This window comes from Lynx rufus, unplaced genomic scaffold, assembly GCF_022079265.1.
Source record: "Lynx rufus isolate CCGP_SWC_20201006 ecotype Redwood Valley unplaced genomic scaffold, mLynRuf1.p SCAF_21, whole genome shotgun sequence".
Lineage (NCBI taxonomy): Eukaryota > Metazoa > Chordata > Mammalia > Carnivora > Felidae > Lynx > Lynx rufus.
In genome coordinates, this window is record NW_025814836.1 from 23,659,999 (window position 1) to 23,677,647 (window position 17,649).

Sequence of the window (17,649 nt, forward strand, 5' to 3'; positions counted from 1 at the left end):
GGCTCAGAGCCTGGAGCCTGTTTCCGATTCTGTGTCTCCCTCTCTCTCTGCCCCTCCCCCGTTCATGCTCTGTCTCTCTCTGTCCCAAAAATAAATAAACGTTGAAAAAAAAAAATTAAAAAAAAAATAAATAAAATAAAATAAAATTACTCTACTTGGGGCACCTGGGTCCTGAGTTCAAGCCCCGCAATGGTCATAGAGCTTACTTTTATTCATTTGTGTGTGTGTGTGTGTGTGTGTGTGTGTGTGTGTGTGTAAAATTATTCTACTCAAATTTTACACAGCCAATGTTATCCCCACATTCTGGTAAAAAAACTCCCCAGACACTGGCTGTTGCCTGGTCTATTTTACTAGTGTTAAATTGTGAAAAGACAAAAAAAATATTGAAAGACATAGCCAACTGAAGTAAAAACTACATTTACTGCCAAGCAGGACAACATAAAAATGAAGCATTTATAATGTTCACTGACATACAGAAGTTTAAATTAAAAGCCAAGTAAAATTGGAAGAAACATTTAACTATCCCATATTTTATAGACACACACACATACCCGTGAAAATTTACATGAAAACACTAATGTACCAGTAGAAAAACAGGCCACATAATATGTACATGTATCTATGTATTTTTATATAATTCTTTGTATTAATAAAATTGTTAAGGATATACCACACTTAGATTTATCGTAGTTCTGTAAATTGTTGCTTTTTAAATAAACTGTTCCTTTTATAATTCAGAATAAGCTTTCTTGTATTAATTCTATCTTTCCAAACTGAGATTACTGCTCAGAATTTTTACAAAATGACAAGGAAAAGCAACAATTTCCTTGTTTTTCTCAGGTTCTATAAATAGTCATATGTGCTTAAGTAAATAAATACTGGCTGGGTATAGGCATGGCCGGGGAATTTTGTGATTATTCCCCCTACTCGATGATAGTAAGTTTTCACCTCTGGCTTTTCTTTCAGGTAGTAGAACTTAAAGGTCACGGGGTCGGGGGCAGGGGGAACAAATGAGTTTTCCAGAAGAGTTGTCACAGTAACTAAAACTAGATACCAACTGGTAACCGTTGCAAAACCCAAACTACACCTCCGCAAGAGCCCAAAGACCAGAAGGGCAATGTGGAAAAAGAATGCAGGTCGCCGGTGTGGAAAGCAGCTGTAGCCCAAGGGCACATCTCATAGCATCGGCACTCCGATATTTTACTGCTAAAAAGCTCGTGGCAAACGCCTCCTGGCAGCCCCCGCTCTCAGGGGACAGTCTAACTTGCGTTCTCATTAACAGAAACAAACCTAGAACAACGGTAGTCTAAGCCAAAACCAGCCCTTCACCATGTAATGGCCCGAGGAAAAAGTACTTAATTTTCTCCTCCAAACACAGTAAACACATACAAGACTACGGAGGAAGAGCACAGTGTGAGCTTTTGCCTCGAACCGGAGCCAGTTTCCAAACGTGTTCTGGTTGTCCTCTGAGACGACCACACCAAAATCAGAGTGAAAGGAGGACCACCGCAAGGTCCCCCTCAAGCCTTCACCCTGGCCCCTCCCTGGGGGACAGTCCTGAGTCACAGGAAGGCTCAGAAGTTCTGTGCGGTCAAGGACACAGTGCGCATCACACGATGCCAGGCCGGAAGAGCCGACGGTGAGCTGGTGAAAAGGGGTAAAGGAGGGCAAAACACAGTGCATCTCTCCACCGGCCCCAAACCAACACTGCCCTCCAAGTCACCACACGTGGGGTGGACTCTGCTTCGCGACAGAGTACCACGTGGTTCGTGGCTGAGAATAAAGTAAGTTGAATCAGGACCAAACCGCTTTGAAAAGTTAAGAGCCCGAAGTAGGGTGCTATGTTACTCTGTCATTTTCAATGTCAGCAAAAGTCTAGATTCTACCATGGTCCCAAGAATATACCACAAACTCTCCTGTCTGCCCTCCACAGCCATCTGAGACATTTCCCCCTCTGCCACTAAACCACAGAATCACAAGACGAGAGCCAGGAACTTAAAGCACTTCTAGGGCAAATCCCTTTGGGTTTTTTTTTAATATAATAATACATATCTATTAGAAAAAATTATTAGACATTTCTTAATATTTTATGAATATTTTCCATGTTATTACATAATTTCCGAAGACTAAGTTACATAAAAATTCTACCAAGTGCTTAATTGGTCACCTATGTTGAACACTTAGTCACTTCCAAATATTTTCAACTATTAAATAATCCTCCAAGGAACATGTTTGTACACAAGTTCTCCTGTATTTACAATTAATTCCTAAGGAAAGGACTTTAGAAGTATAACTCCAGGGGTGCCTGGGTGGCTCAGTCGGTTAAGCGGCCGACTTCGGCTCAGGTCACGATCTCGCGGTCCGTGAGTTGGAGCCCCGCGTCGGGCTCTGGGCTGACAGCTCAGAGCCTGGAGCCTGTTTCAGTTTCTGTGTCTCCCTCTCTCTGACCCTCCCCTGTTCATGCTCTCTCTCTGTCTCAAAAACAAATAAATGTTAAAAAAATAAATAAATAAATAAATAAAAGTATAACTCCAAAATAAAAAATTATAAACATTAAAGAAACATTTCTTTATTGTCCAAAAGCTTACCCAAAGGCTATACATATTTGCACAAGCCCCTCATTTTCCAAGTTAGAGTAAGGCCTACCCAAGGTCACCTGCTAGCTAGCAGCAAAGGCAGAATAACCAGACCCTGATTCCTAGCTAAGAATCCTCCCTCAGTAAATGACTGCTTTTACCACGTCACTCCAAGAGCCTAACGGGGCTGAGCTCCATAGGACAGTCTAAACACGGCAAAGTCAGGTAACCCTCCCAGGAAAAAGGTGGTATCTCTCCACCTTCTGTCCACTAAATAGGGTTTTAAGTATTTCAGTTTAACTCTAAACCCACCACTGATTCTCAACTCAGATAGAGTTTTCTTATAAAACATAAGCATTTAATTTGGCTTTATAAGTACATTTTATTTTTTTTTAAGATTTTATTTTTAAGTAATCTCTACACCCAATGTGGGGCTCAAACTTAAAACCCTGAGATCAAGTCACATGTTCTACCGACTGAGCCAGCCCAGTGCCCTTTGTTTTAAAAATTTTTTAAATAAATCTACATATAGATCCCTTACACTGCACACAAAAATCAACTCAAAATGGGTCAAAGATTGAAACCTAAGACCTGAAACCATAAACTCCTAGAAGAAAATATTGGATCTAAGCTCCTTGACATCAGTCTTGGCAATGATTTTTTTGGATTTGACACCAAAAGCAAAGGCATCAAAAGCAAAAATAAACAAAAGTGGGACTACACCAAACTAAAAGCTTCTGCAGAGGCAAAGGAAACCATCAACAAAATGAAAAGACAACCTATGAAACTGAAGAAAGTAACTGATAGAAGGTTAATATCCGGGGTGCCTGGGTGGCTCAGTTGGTTAAGTGACCGACTCTTGGTTTTGGCCCAGGTCATGATCTCACAGTTTTGTGAGTTCAAGCCCAGCATCAGGCTCTGCAGTGGCGACGTGGAGCCTGCTTGGGAGTCTCTCTCTCCTCTCTCTCTGCCCCTCCCTGCTGCTTGCATGCTCTCTCTTTCTCAAAATAAATAAACATTTTTTTTAAAGGTCAATATCCAAAACATATAAAGAATTCAAGGGTGCCCGGGTGGCTTGGTCGGTTAGGCGTCCAACTTCAGCTCAGGTCATGATCTCACGGTTTGTGAGTTCAAGCCCTGTGTCAGGCTCTGTGCTGACAGCTCGGAGCCTGGAGCCTGCTTCAGATTCTGTGTCTCCCTCTCTCTCTGCCCCTCCCCCGCTCTGTCTGTCTGTCAGAAATAAACATTAAAAAAAATTTTTTTAATTAAAAAAAAAAGACAGTTAAACATCTATAAGGCAATAAAGTATTTTCTTAAAGAAAAGATAAACTGGAGGAAAAATCTGCAACACATAACAAGGAATTAATAACCTCCTATAATCTTTACAAGGAATTAATAATCTATAATCTTTATATGCATATGTACATTTTTTTTTGCATATGTACATTTTAAATGCTTGAAATAAATAAAATATTTCCCCCAGAGAAATGGACTAGAAACACAAACAGGCAACTCATAAGAGAATGTAAATGTGGGAAGGCCAGCTGGTGCAGCCACTCTGGAAAACAGTATGGAGGTTCCTCAAAAAGCTAAAAATGGAACTACCCTACGACCCAGCAATTGCACTACTAGGCATTTACCCATGGGATACAGGTGTGCTGTTTTGAAGGGACACATGCACCCCCATGTTTATAGCAGCGCTATCGACAATAGCCAAAGTACGGAAAGAGCCCAAATGTCCATCGGTAGATGAAAGGATAAAGAAAATGTGGTGTGTGTGTGTATATACATATATATACATATGTATATACATATATATATACATATGTATATACATATATATGTATATGTACATATACACGTATATACACACATGTATACACACACACACACACACACAACGGAGTATTACTCGGCAATCAAAAAGAATGAAATCTTGGGGCGCCTGGGCGGCACAGTCGGTTAAGCGTCCGACTTCAGCCAGGTCGCGATCTCGCGGTCCGGGAGTTCGAGCCCCGCGTCAGGCTCTGGGCTGACGGCTCAGAGCCTGGAGCCTGTTTCCGATTCTGTGTCTCCCTCTCTCTCTGCCCCTCCCCCGTTCATGCTCTGTCTCTCTCTGTCCCAAAAAAAATAAATAAACGTTGAAAAAAAAAAATTTAAAAAAAGAATGAAATCTTGCCATTTGCAACTACGTGGATGGAACTGGAGGGTATTATGCTAAGTGAAATTAGTCAGAGAAAGACAAAAATCATATGACTTCACTCATACGAGGACTTTACGAGACAAAACAGATGAACATAAGGGAAGGGAAACAAAAGTAATATAAAAACAGGGAGGGGGACAAAACAGAAGAGATTCATAAATATGGAGAACAAACTGAGGGTTACTGGAGGGGTTGTGGGAGGGGGGATGGGCTAAATGGGTCAGGGGCACTAAGGAATTTATTCCTGAAATCATTGTTGCACTATATGCTAACTAATTTGGATGTAAATTTTAAAAAATTAAAAATAAAATTAAAAAAAAAGAATGCAAATGGCCAGTAATTATAGGAAAAATTCTTTTTTTTTTTTTTTTTTAATTTTTTTTTTCAACGTTTATTTATTTTTGGGACAGAGAGAGACAGAGCATGAACGGGGGAGGGACAGAGAGAGAGGGAGACACAGAATCAGAAACAGGCTCCAGGCTCTGAGCCATCAGCCCAGAGCCCGACGCGGGGCTCGAACTCACGGAGCGCGAGATCGTGACCTGGCTGAAGTCGGACGCTTAACCGACTGCGCCACCCAGGCGCCCCTATAGGAAAAATTCTTAATCTCACTACTAATCAAATTAAAGTAACAATAATGCCGTATTTGGCTATCAGACTGGCAAAGATAAAAAGGGACAATAGCAACTTATCATCCAATACATGGGGAAACCCCACATTCTTGCACTGTTCCAGAAGGAAATCTGGCAACGTGTACCATCATTAGTAAACTTTGAGAAACTTCCATAAAAGGCAAAGGATTGCTTCACTTTAAGATATGACTTGGTGACCTGTGGCGCGGATGGCTAAGTGAAAGAGGCTGCCAGCCGACGAGGCTGGGACACAAGACCAGAATGATAAATTCATGCCGGAAACATGTTCTGCTTGAAACAAGAACGGGACATCAGGTGGTGACATCCTACAGGCAGTGGAAAGTCTGAAAGACTCAGGACAGAGGCCCAGCTGGAGACCTCAGTGTGAAGAGGGGCACCACGGGAGTGGAAGAGCTCACCAGAGAATCAGACGTTGAGCAAAATAAAATATGGTCAAGGGAAGCCTGCCTGGATGGCTCAGTCAGAGGAGCATGTGACGCTTAATCTCAAGGTCATGAGTTCGAGTCCCGTGTTGGGAGTAGAGATTACTTAACTAAGTAAATAACTTAAAAAATAAATAAATGATCAAGACTGTGCCTCAGAGAACACCAACACTATTACAAAGAGAGAACAGTCACTATGGTAAAATGAGAACCGTGGCAGAATCACATGATGGCAAGCAAGGAAGGACAACTTGTCAGGAAGCTGCAGAGAGGTGAACGGCAGAGAAAAGGACGCGGAAAACAAGGAAGCAGGCCCCTTCCTCACGGGGACCTCAGTGGAGTGGTGGAGCATGAAGAGATTACACTAGGAAAGTAAGTAGAAGTGGGGAACTAGAAACAGCCAAAGTAGACTTCTTTTTCGGGAAGTTGAAGAAGTAAGAGAAATCAGAGGAATGGAGAAAGGGTAGATCTGAGGTGGTGGCACCTCTCTCTGTTGATGACTCACGAAGAGGCAGTTATCTGCAGGCCGCAAGAAAGGAACAAGTGCACAGGGGACTAAAGATACAAGAAATAAAGAAGGCAAGGCTCTGAACAGTACAGGGGGCAGCTCGTTATAGACAGCAACATACCCACTTCTTCGTGAGAAATGAAGGAAGGAAATAAGAATGAGCAAGAATGACTAGTAATCTAACTAACGTCTCTGAGCTTCAGGTTCCTGTCTGCAAAAACACCTAGTCTCATAAGACCGTTCTGAAGATCAAATGAGAGAATGCATACAAGCAACAGACTCTAAGTAACGGTAGCCGTGTATCTGTGTTACAAGTACATGCACGAATTAGCTAGACTGCAGAAATAAACCTGCTTCTAGAGTCTGACACCTAGTAACCTGCCTAATACCTGCCTACCTTGTCCTATGATAGCACTGTCACAGGAACCTCATACTTGGCCCTACCCATTCCACCCCTGCAGCAAGACAAAGAAATCACTATTCAGAGAATTCTTAGTGTGGTAAGCCCTAAAACAAGCCCAGACCTAGAGCATATGGAGGCAAGAATCAGGGTGGGACTCAGAATTAGGGGTCTGTGAGGAGGAAACGGGTTGAACAAGTTCTGCAGAGCACGTGACTTCAGCGGTTTCCCAGCTCTGTGCAATACAGAAGGGGAACAGACCAATGCCGGAACTGACGCTCCACACCATTGAGATTCAGTTCCTCCAGGAGCCGCTCCTCCACTCCTCCGGTTACCACACCCGGCGTGCAGAGCAGATGCTCCCTCATGCCAGGGTTACTCGCGGCTGAAAACCTCCCAAGCTGGGCAGTCTTTCCTTGCAATTAGGATTCTACTAAGACCCTAACTTATCTAAGCACCATCCAGGCACTGGAAATACCTAGTAATTATAATACAGGGTGGCAGGAACAAGTCTTGAGAGAAACTAATGTATTCGATAAAGAACTCACCACCTGAAGAGGAAGGGAATTAGGGCTAGTTTCCCAGAGAAAATGACATTTAGGTCTTGAAGGACTGGGGGGTGGGGGGTGGGGTGGGGCAGTGTTTAGGTGGGGAGAACAAGTCATAGGCCACGGGAAGAGAATACACAAACCTTCTGAAGGATCTGAAACAGGAATAAAATGATCAGATATAACTTGACAAATCACTCTAAGCAGTAGGGTGAGGAGGAGGAATGGGTAAGGATACACAGTCCTAAGAAGTACTGGCAGTAATCCAGGCAAGAAAGATTTATAAAGGCTTGTTTCCCAAGCCATGCAAGCACGTGAGAAAACTTGATAGTATCTGCTTTAAAAGAAACTTCTGAGTATAAATTAAGCCAATCTGAATAGCTATAGGAATGAATGAGAAACAGAAAAGAAACTTTCTTCTTCTTCTCCTCCTCCTTCTCTTATTCATTTATTTAGAGAGTGAATGAGTGCACAAGCAGGGGAAGGGGGGGGGGGGAGGGGATGGGAGAATTCCAAGCAGACTTTGCACTCAGAGCACAGAGCCAGACTCAGGGCTCAAACCCATGAACTGTGAGATCATGACCTGAGCTGGTATCAAGAGTCAGATGCTTAACCGACTGAGCTACCCAGGAGGCCATTCTTCTTAAGTAATAACTTATTTAACCTAAACATCTCTGAGCAAATAATTTTAGTCTTTGCTAAATTGGATAAGTTATGTAAAGTCTACTTGCCAAAATGAAACGTCTAACTGTTATATTTCAAGAGTCCCCATTCTTACTGGGGTGATGGAAACTACACTATGGTAACAGTTGCACCATTCGATAAAGTTACTAAAACTCATTAAGTTGTACATTAAAAAATGGGAGACCTTTATGGCATGTAAATTATTACTTCAAAGAAGTTTTTCTAAAAAGTCCCTGCACTAACAGGATTAACAGCTGACTCCCAGACCACATCGTCAGATGCAGAGCCTGGCGAAACATTACCATGTTTGATCTACCCATCCATCTCTGCCACGTATCACAAAGCGTGAAAGACCTTTTAACCTTAAATGAAAACAAAATCTTCAAACTGAGTTACATGATACTAAGTCTCACCAGCTGCAGCCTAGTCATTGCCGGCCGGCCGTGAGCAGAACTTGGGGAAAGACACAGGTGAGAGTCCTCTAGGAGGCGGAAGACAGGTACCCATTTCCTTGCAAGTGCGAGGCTCTGGGCCAGCCATCTCAGCCTACTGCCCCGGAGACCAAGGAGAGCCTGTAGAGCAAGTACTAGGTCTGAAACTTAATTTTCAGACCTAGTACTTAGTGAGAACATGTCAGGAGGACGGGTTAACTGTCTTAATCATTAAGGACATAATCCTTGCCCTCTGAGGCTCACAGTATGTTAGTGAAGAGAAAAGTATAAGGCATTTATAACATATTATAAAGACAGGGGTGGGGAGGGACAGGTAGAAACACAAGAGAGGAGTACCTGACTCAGACCTAGGGTAAGGGTGGTGGGTGCTTCCTGGAGGAGGTGGATGCTACCTGAATTTACTTTCTTTTCTTTTCTTTTTTTTTATTTTTTATTTTAGAGAGAAAGATCGACTGTGGGGGTTGGGGGAGGGCGAGAAGGTGTGGGGAAGAGGGAAGGAGAGAGAGCAGGAGAGAGAGGGAATGAATATATCCCAAGCAGGCTCCACACACAGTGTGGAGCCCCAAGGCAGGGTTCCATCCCACAACTGTGAGATCGTGACCTGAGCCAAAATCAAGAGTTGGGCACTCAACCGACTGAGCCACCCAGGGTCCCCTGAATTTACTCATAGATAGGCAATATATATACATAAGTCAAAATTCAAAAAGTATAAAAAGATACCCACTTAAAAGGAAGAAAATTTCATGAAATGGACAAGAGTGTCATATGCCACAGAGATTAAGAGAAGTACTGAAAATTTTCTAATGGACACAACAATTAGGTCATCAGTCATTCCAGCAAGAGAAATCCGGTAGGGGAAAGAAGGGTACACAAACCACACCCACACAAGTTAGGATAAAGAAGTGGGTACGGGGAGTAAAGACAAGTTCTTCCTGAAGGAACAAAAGAAGGGATAATACAATAATCAGAGGAGGGTCTAGTATTAAGGGAATAGATCTGGAATGGGTGAGGATGTTTATGTGCTACAGAGAAAAGAATCAACAGGAAAAAGTTTAAGTTATAGTTAAGAAAACAATCCTGGAAAGGGTGCCCGGGTGGCTCAGTCGGTTAGGCGAATGACTTCGGCTCAGGTCATGATCCCACGCTTGTGGGTTCGAGCCCCTCGTCGGGCTCTGTGCTGACAGCTCAGACCCTGGAGCCTGTTTCAGGTTCTGTGTCTTCCTCTCTCTCTGCCCCTCCCCCCCCTCAAAAATAAATAAACATTAAAAAGAAAAGAAAAGAAAAGAATCCTGGAATATGAACCCTAGAAGACAAAAAGGAGTATGATCCAGACCACACATAGAAGATGGAGCCTTAGGAAGAAAGATATTTCTCCCATTGCTACAGGGAAGGTCAAGCCGCCATGTTAAATACGATGGGATAAATTTGTTAGGGCCAGAGAAATTGAGAGAGTTCGTAAAGAGAGGTCATCAAGCTGTAATGTGGGAAGCTAAGGATGGAGACGACCACTAAGAATAAAGATTTGGTAAGAGCTTTTTGATTGGCCTTCCCCATCTGACAATTCAAATGTTACTTTCAAAAGTCACCTCCTCCATGCACTCTTCCATGATCTACCCTTGGAAATAATCTCTCCTTCCTCCAAACTTCCTCTAAACTTTCCACTGGCACTTTGTACCTCTTTACCTCTTAATATAGTTATTTAAGTACATAAGGGTGGAATCCTTTTCTGATTTACCTTTCAAGTACAGTGCTCAAAAAATAACTGCTGAATAACAAACTGTTCTTTCCCTCTTGCTTAAGGACCACAGCACTGGTATCAATTATAACCAAGTAATAAAAAAATCATCCTAAGCTCTCATCCCACAATGCTGAAATTCTCTTAACCACCCCAACCCCACACTCCACACAGCTTTGCACCAATTTAACTGAATATTACTGAGCAGCTACTTTGTGGAAAAGCACTGTGGAAGGAGTGCTCCTGGGTACCAAAAAGTAGAAAAAGGCAGTCTCATCTCTAAAGGAACACAAAATATGTGTATATTTCTGCTTTCCCTTCTTGCCTATCTGATTTCAGCTTATCTTGCAAAGCTCAGCCATAAAATAATCTTTCCCTCATCTAAACTCTCACACATTTAACTGCATCGTTTCATTGGCAATCTTATATTGTCTTGCGACATTAGTTAGACCTTCCAACCTTTGATGTTAGGTAACTTTTTTTTTTTTTTTCAAATGGTGATGCCCTATCTGTCCAATTAATCTGTAACGCCCCTATGGACAGGACTGGGTTAATAAGCATTTGCCATTTGCCATCTTCTCCAGTTCTATATTAGAGAGTCCTGCACAATGAGGAACCACAAATGCTTTCTACCTGTTTTATTTTATTGGAAGTGCTTTTCCCAACTGGTTTAGCCATGCCAAGGGAAAAAAAAAAAAATTGAGCAATAGAATGTTATCACTTAAAATAAAAATACCTTTGGGGCACCCGGGTGGCTCAGTAGGTTAAGCATCTGACTTCGGCTCAGGTCATGATCTCATGATTTGTGAGTTCGAGCCCCACATCAGGCTCTGTGCTGACAGCTCGGAGCCTGGAGACTGCTTCAGATTCTGTGTCTCCCTCTCTGCCCCTCCCCTGCTCAAACACACTCTCTCTTTCTCTCTCAAAAATAAACATTAAAAAAAAAAAGCAAACCTTTGAATAACACAGGAGATGAAAATAAAAATTGTTTGAAGTAACTCGAGAAAGTACTTAGGTTAGAACATAATCTTCCATCAACTGTTACATAGTCTATGCTTGAAAATCTTCTGCAACATGGATTTTTCCAAAGCAGATCTTTTATTTTTTTGAAATTTCTTATTGCTATAAAGTTCTTCCTCAAATTAAGCAGATTTCCATTGCCTGGTTCTGTTCCTCTGGTACCACACATGATAAATTGAACCCCTCTTCCATATTTCAGATCTTTTAATAATAATAGGCAAAGTGTTAACAGTTGAATGAATTCCTATACTGGGGGAAAGATTGCACTTCTGAGATTCTATGTTTCTATAGTCCCCCTGAATCTTGTCTCCATATTAAATACTCTCAGTCCTTTCAAGGATTTCTCATACATCATAATTTATAGACCTTTTACCATCCTGGTCAAGCTGATTCAACATGCACGAGTCCTTGAACAATAACCATGTCTCAACCAATGCACCAACACCCACTGATGGGGTTCCTCACTCTCTAAGGATTCTGACCTATCAGCAATGCCTGCTGTGGGTGTGAAAGAATCCCATCACACAACTATCACCCTTGCTCTAGACTATCAAGGTCCCTCTTAAGGTATGGCCTCCAGACCTGAAGATGAACTTGTTAGCCTCTGATGAGTACAGAGGACAAAGGGACATATACCACATTTCTATTAATGAACTGGTAAACAACACAGATTTGTTTCATTGTGTTCTTTTTTCCTACTAATGCTATTGCCATAAATGCTGCTACTCTATCCTGTACCTAAACACTCCATTTTTGAACCCCAATGTAGGATGTCACATTTATTACTATTAAATCTCATTAGATTCAGGGTATTCTGAATGCAGAACTTGTCATGAAGTGTATTAACCATCCCTCCAGCAACAAGTCAAACTCAAATTTAATCAATACACATCACTGATAAGCCCCAAGAAAAATGTTTTATCTGTAACATGCCCTAGAGAGCTTTCTTTGAACTTAAAACCTAGCAGCTCCTTTTATCATTGAGATAAAATTCATATAACATAAATTCACCACTTTTAACCATTTTAAAGTATGCAATTCAGTGTTTTTTAGTATACTCAAAATGTTGTGCAACCACCATGACTATTTAATTCCAGAAGATTTTCACCACCCAAAGAGAAAGCTCGCGCCCATTAAGCAATTACTCCTCATCTAGCAGCTCTTTTTGAATATGGTTTATTCAACTGGCTACAAATCTTAATTACCTTACAATCTAGTCCACATTTGTCAAACCTGTCACTAATGTATCACAAGACACACTTGCAAATGCCTTACTGAAATCTAGACATTACTGTGTTTCTGTGATTCACCAATCTGGTGACGCTGTCGTCAAAGAGGAAATGATCTTAATGTGACAGAGCTTGTCTCAGAAAGCCCTGGTTGACTCCTAAGCATCACTTGTTTCCTAAGTGCTCATCTACTTGACAATATGCTAGGAATTCTGCCCCAGACTAATTCATTAGACAGGAATTTATGATTATCTTCTTTTCCTTTTTAATAATTAGTACATTTGCCCTCCTCTACTTTTTTAAGTTTATTTATTTTGAGAGAGAGAGAAAGCTCAAATGCACACGCACACATGCACTCACGAGGGCAGGGCAGAGAGAGAGAGAATCCCAAGCAGGCCCTGTAATGTTCGCACAGGGCCCAACATGGGGCTTGAACCCACGAACCATGAGATCACGACCCGAACCAAAACCAATAATCAGATGCTCCATCAACTGAGCCACCCCAGGTGCCCCACCCTCCTCCACTTTTAAAAACCACACTGCAGTTCTGCACAATGCCTTAAAGATCACTGATGACAGTTTAGCAATTATACCTACCCAGTTAGTACAGTAATGGCTTCAATTTAAGCTCTCTAAGCTGAGAACATTAGAACTCAAAGAACAGAAAGAAACTACAGATAAAACATATAACAGTTGAGAACTAACCAGGAACATGTTCCAAATTGTCACTTGAAATAGTCCCTCAAATCATTATGCTGACACAAAAACAGTGCTTCCCAAACCATGTACTCTGGAACACTAGTTCTAAGCAAGAAAGTCTGTGAGAAGAGTCTGAGAGGAAACGAGGGGTGAGAAATCCTGCTTACACTATCTTCTCCCTTTGAGATTCGGAACTTATAACCCACGATAAAAAGCCTATAGAACCCACCAGTCAAATCTAGTCAGCCACAGTTTCCAAATCCCAAACTGTATTCTCCTTTAACACAAAGAATAAACTGCGTTACTTTGGCAAGCTGATTCATCTCATCACAGTCTGTATGCCAAAGCTGTTCATCCAAAACCTGTTTTCTCAATGCCAACTTCATTACACACTGATTAGTCGTTTTTTATGGCACAATACAACCTGCTTCAAAGTACTCTGGAAAATTCTAGCCAGTTTCTCTAAAATGGTATTTTTATGTTTCAAAAATCTCAACAGTTGGAAGAGCCTGGGTGGCTCCTTCGGTTAAGCATCCGACTTCGGCTCAGGTCATGGTCTCCCAGTTCATGAGTTCGAGCCCCACATCGGGCTCTCTACTGTCAGCACAGAGCCTACACTGGATCCTCTGTCTCCTCTCTCTGCTCCTCACCCACCTGCGCTGTCTCTCAAAAAATAAACATTTTTTTTTTAATCTCAAAAAATTTTAAAGTAAATAAATAAGTCTCAACAGCTGAACCTGCCTTGTTCTGAAAAAAAATTAAGATCTCAATTCATAGACAGCAAGGCAAACTACACAGAACATCTCATCAGAGAGTCATTGTTGATGCTCAATATGTATTATCCAAACATCTAGAGAAAATAAGTAAATAAAGCAGAATCTCTACTTTAGTCCTCATACCAAAAAAAATTCAAAATGGATCAAGGGGTTACATGTTAAAACTCTTTACATCCTAAAAATACTAGAAGAAAACACAGAGGAATGTTTTTGTATGGTATTGGTATAAATGACTCTAAAAAAGACATAAAGCCTAAAATCTAAAACTAAAAAAACATTAATAAAATCAAACATGTTTTAAAATTCTAAATTGTTAAAAATAATAATAAAATGAAATTCTAAATTATTTTAAAAACCTTAAGTCAAACTTAAAGGACAAACTGGATTCTTTTCAGCACATGTGGCATCCAAAGCATCAATCCCCTCAATATATAAACAGCTCTTACAAATCAGTAAGAAAAAACTCAACAGAAAAATGAGCAAAGGATTCTACCAAAACAGTTGGCAGAAAGGAAATACAAATGGCTCTTAAACAAAGATCCTCAGGAAACCTGGCTGCCTCTGTCAGTAGAGCATGCAACTCTTGATCTCAGGGTAGTAAGTTCAAGTCCTACACTGGGTGTGGAGCTTACTTAAAAAAATAAATTTTAAAAAAAGTTAAATTAACAAAAAAGTTGTTCAGCTTCACTCAGAATTAGATAATCTGAAAATGAAACTACAATGAAACACCATTTTCACCTATGAAATTCTCAAATATTAAAAAAACTATAATACTGCAGGTTGATGAAATTATGGGTAAAGCAGCCCTCTTATACATTACGGATGGTACAACTTCCAGACCAAATTGACAATATTTATCAAAACTGGGGCACCTGGGTGGCTCAGTCGGTTAAGCATCCAACTTCAACTTAGGTCAAGATCTCACGGTCTGTGAGTTCGAGCCCTCCGTCAGACTCTGTGCTGTCAGCTCAGAGCCTGGAACCTGCTTCAGATTCTTTGTCTCCCTCTCTCTCTACCCCTCACTGGCTCACATTCTGTCTCTCAAAAATAAAATTTTTTTTAATTAAAAAAAAAACCAAACGTACACATTCCCTTTGACTTAGAAATCCCACTTTAAGAAATTTATCCTACAATACCCCCAAGTGAGAGATGACATACATACAAAGTTGCTAACTACAACACTATAATAGCAAAAGCTGGGGTAAAATATGCACTGGTAGTTCCAATCTATACACTGAAAAAGTATGCAACTGTGAAGACAAAAATGAGGTACTCTGATGTATTCATGTGGAGTAAGTTATGAGATGGAAAGCAGAATATGACAAGGAAATAAGTGACTAGGATTTATATGCATTGAATAATGAAAGACTCATATTCATAACTGTGGTTCCAACTGGGGAAAAACGGAATGGCTGGGACACAGACTTTTTTTTTTCACTATATATCCTAGCATAGCCTCTAAGTATCATGTTCGTGTATTATCTATTTTTTTTAATGATTAAGAATAAAATTGTAATTAAAAAACCTAAAATCTGCCTAGGAATATTTTTGTGGGACTTCTCAAGTTTTTAAAGGAAATCCCCAAAGTCAAACCACTGCTGGGCACCACCTTTTCAATCAATGATTAAGAAGCATTGTCCAAACTAATGACATAACAGTATGCCTTCAGAGCAGAAAAACATTTTGTTACAACAGTCCTAGTAGTAAGTAGTAAGTGGCAAGTAGTAAGTAACTTTTGTTTCCTTTTAGCTTATCTAGAGGTCGTCTGATATGTATGTGTTATTTGTAAGGAAATGATCTGCTCTACTGTAAGGCTTTTTGTATTTAAATTTTATTTTTATGTCATTTTTCTATCTTCAATAATCACAGGTTTTTTCCTCCTTCTTTTCAATTTTTCCTCTTCTAATTTTGTCTCATTCCCTCCTTTGTACTTTAGTTCCTTCTGCTTCAGTTTGTAGGAACACTAACCCTATTCAAGAAAATATCTTGGGGCTCCTAGGTGGCTCAGTCGGTTGAGTGTCGACTCTTGGTTTCAGCTCGGGTCATGATCTTACGGTTCGTGGATTTGAGCTCCACATTGGGCTCTGTGCTGACTGCATGGAGCCTGCTTGGGATTCTCTATCTCCTTCTCTCTCTGCCCCTCCCCAACCAAGCCTCCCTCCCCCTGTCAAAAATAAATAATTTTTAAAATATATACCTTGTTTTTTATGTTGCAGATTAATAATCCCTAGAAGCAGGTGGATAATTTCTACCTTATGGATAATACCTATCACAATAATAGTTACTTCCCTTCTACTATAAAAGTCTCACAATTTTTCCTAAAGCCAGAGTCCTCTTAGTTCCCAAACATCTGCCCCAACAGAAGCCAAGCCCTGGGCTGGCAGCTGCCTCTCCAATGCTCCTTCTGCTTTTCGTTATGATTTCCAATGAGTCAACAGGAAGGTATTCTGAGTAAAGAAGAAATAGAGGCCTTTAGACAGGACTTTCCTCCACCCACAACACCAAAAAATACAGTTCTTGCCAAACGATCCGAGGCAATTTCCAATCCAATTTGCCACTCCTGTCTGCATGAGGTCATTATGTAAAAAACAAGCAACTGGGAAGAAGACATGCCTTTCTGGGCGGAATCACAAGCAAATCCCAGGTTATGAACATGAAAGCCAAACCAGAACTCTCTGGCCTCCCCAAAGTCACCGTATTCAACTGCATCACCTCTGCTGCAACCGCTCCCCCTTCCAAGGAAATCATCTTACTGAGCGGGAGTTAGGTCAAAAAAGTTAAACATATGCATTTATCACAGATACCTATAAAAATCACTTAGCTAAGATTTTACATTTGCTGTATTTAAGATTTTACTTTAAGTAATCTCTGCATCCACCGTGGGGCTCCAACCCACGACCCCAAATTCAAGAGTTGCACGCTCCACCGACTGAGCCAGCCAGGCACCCCTATGTTTACTACATTTCTTATTAGCATGAATAAATCTTTCACCAATCAACAAACATTTAACAGCTACTTATGTACGTCCATCACTATCTTTAGCTCTTCAGTAAATAAAACAAGTATAAAACAAAGTAAAAAAAATAAAAGAGTCCAACACCAGTTAGACACAAAGCTACGGGACAAATCAGAGAACGGTCGTCACACAGTCAGAGTGGCAGGCAAAAGACTCTGCAGTAAGTGGGCACTTGCCCATCAGACAGGTAGGCAATTAACACCTGTGGGAACCAGCTGACTTAATGGTGGACTTCAATGTCGCCCCTTCTGTGCCTATAGAGGTCAACAGCACTAGTGTCGAGTTGGGCTTGAACCCCACAGACAGTTACGAGGCCAGCAGACAAGCGATACTAATTCATTTTTTCCCCTCTTCAAAATAAAAATAATGCCCATCTCGCAGTAATGTTGTGTGTAAAGTACTTAATTACAGGCAGTTACTGCCGCTGTCATTATTTTTAGAAGCAGTGGTACTGCAGCAGCAAGCTTGCCAGGTCTGGGCACTTGCCAGAACTGAAATCCGGCTCTGCCACTCACTAGCCGGGCAAGTCAGCCTCTCCAAGCTTTGCTTTCTTTTCTGTTAAATGCAGATAAGAATAAGCACCTCTTTAAGAAGAGCTAATCACCCGAATCAGCTAATCAGCTAATGCATACCAAGTGCTTAGCACAGCGCCTCGCATATAAGTGCTCAATACATGGTATTGATAATGACGGTGAAGAGGCAGAGGAACACGACGATCTCTGGGCAGA

The 17,649-nt window shown here is 41.1% G+C and overlaps 1 protein-coding gene across 1 annotated transcript in view; it reads right to left on the minus strand.

Moving 5' to 3' along the window:
- IQGAP1 (IQ motif containing GTPase activating protein 1) overlaps window positions 1-17,649 on the minus strand; it is a 103,574-nt gene that overhangs the window by 73,833 nt on the left and 12,092 nt on the right. The gene's annotated exons all lie outside the window — the stretch shown is intronic.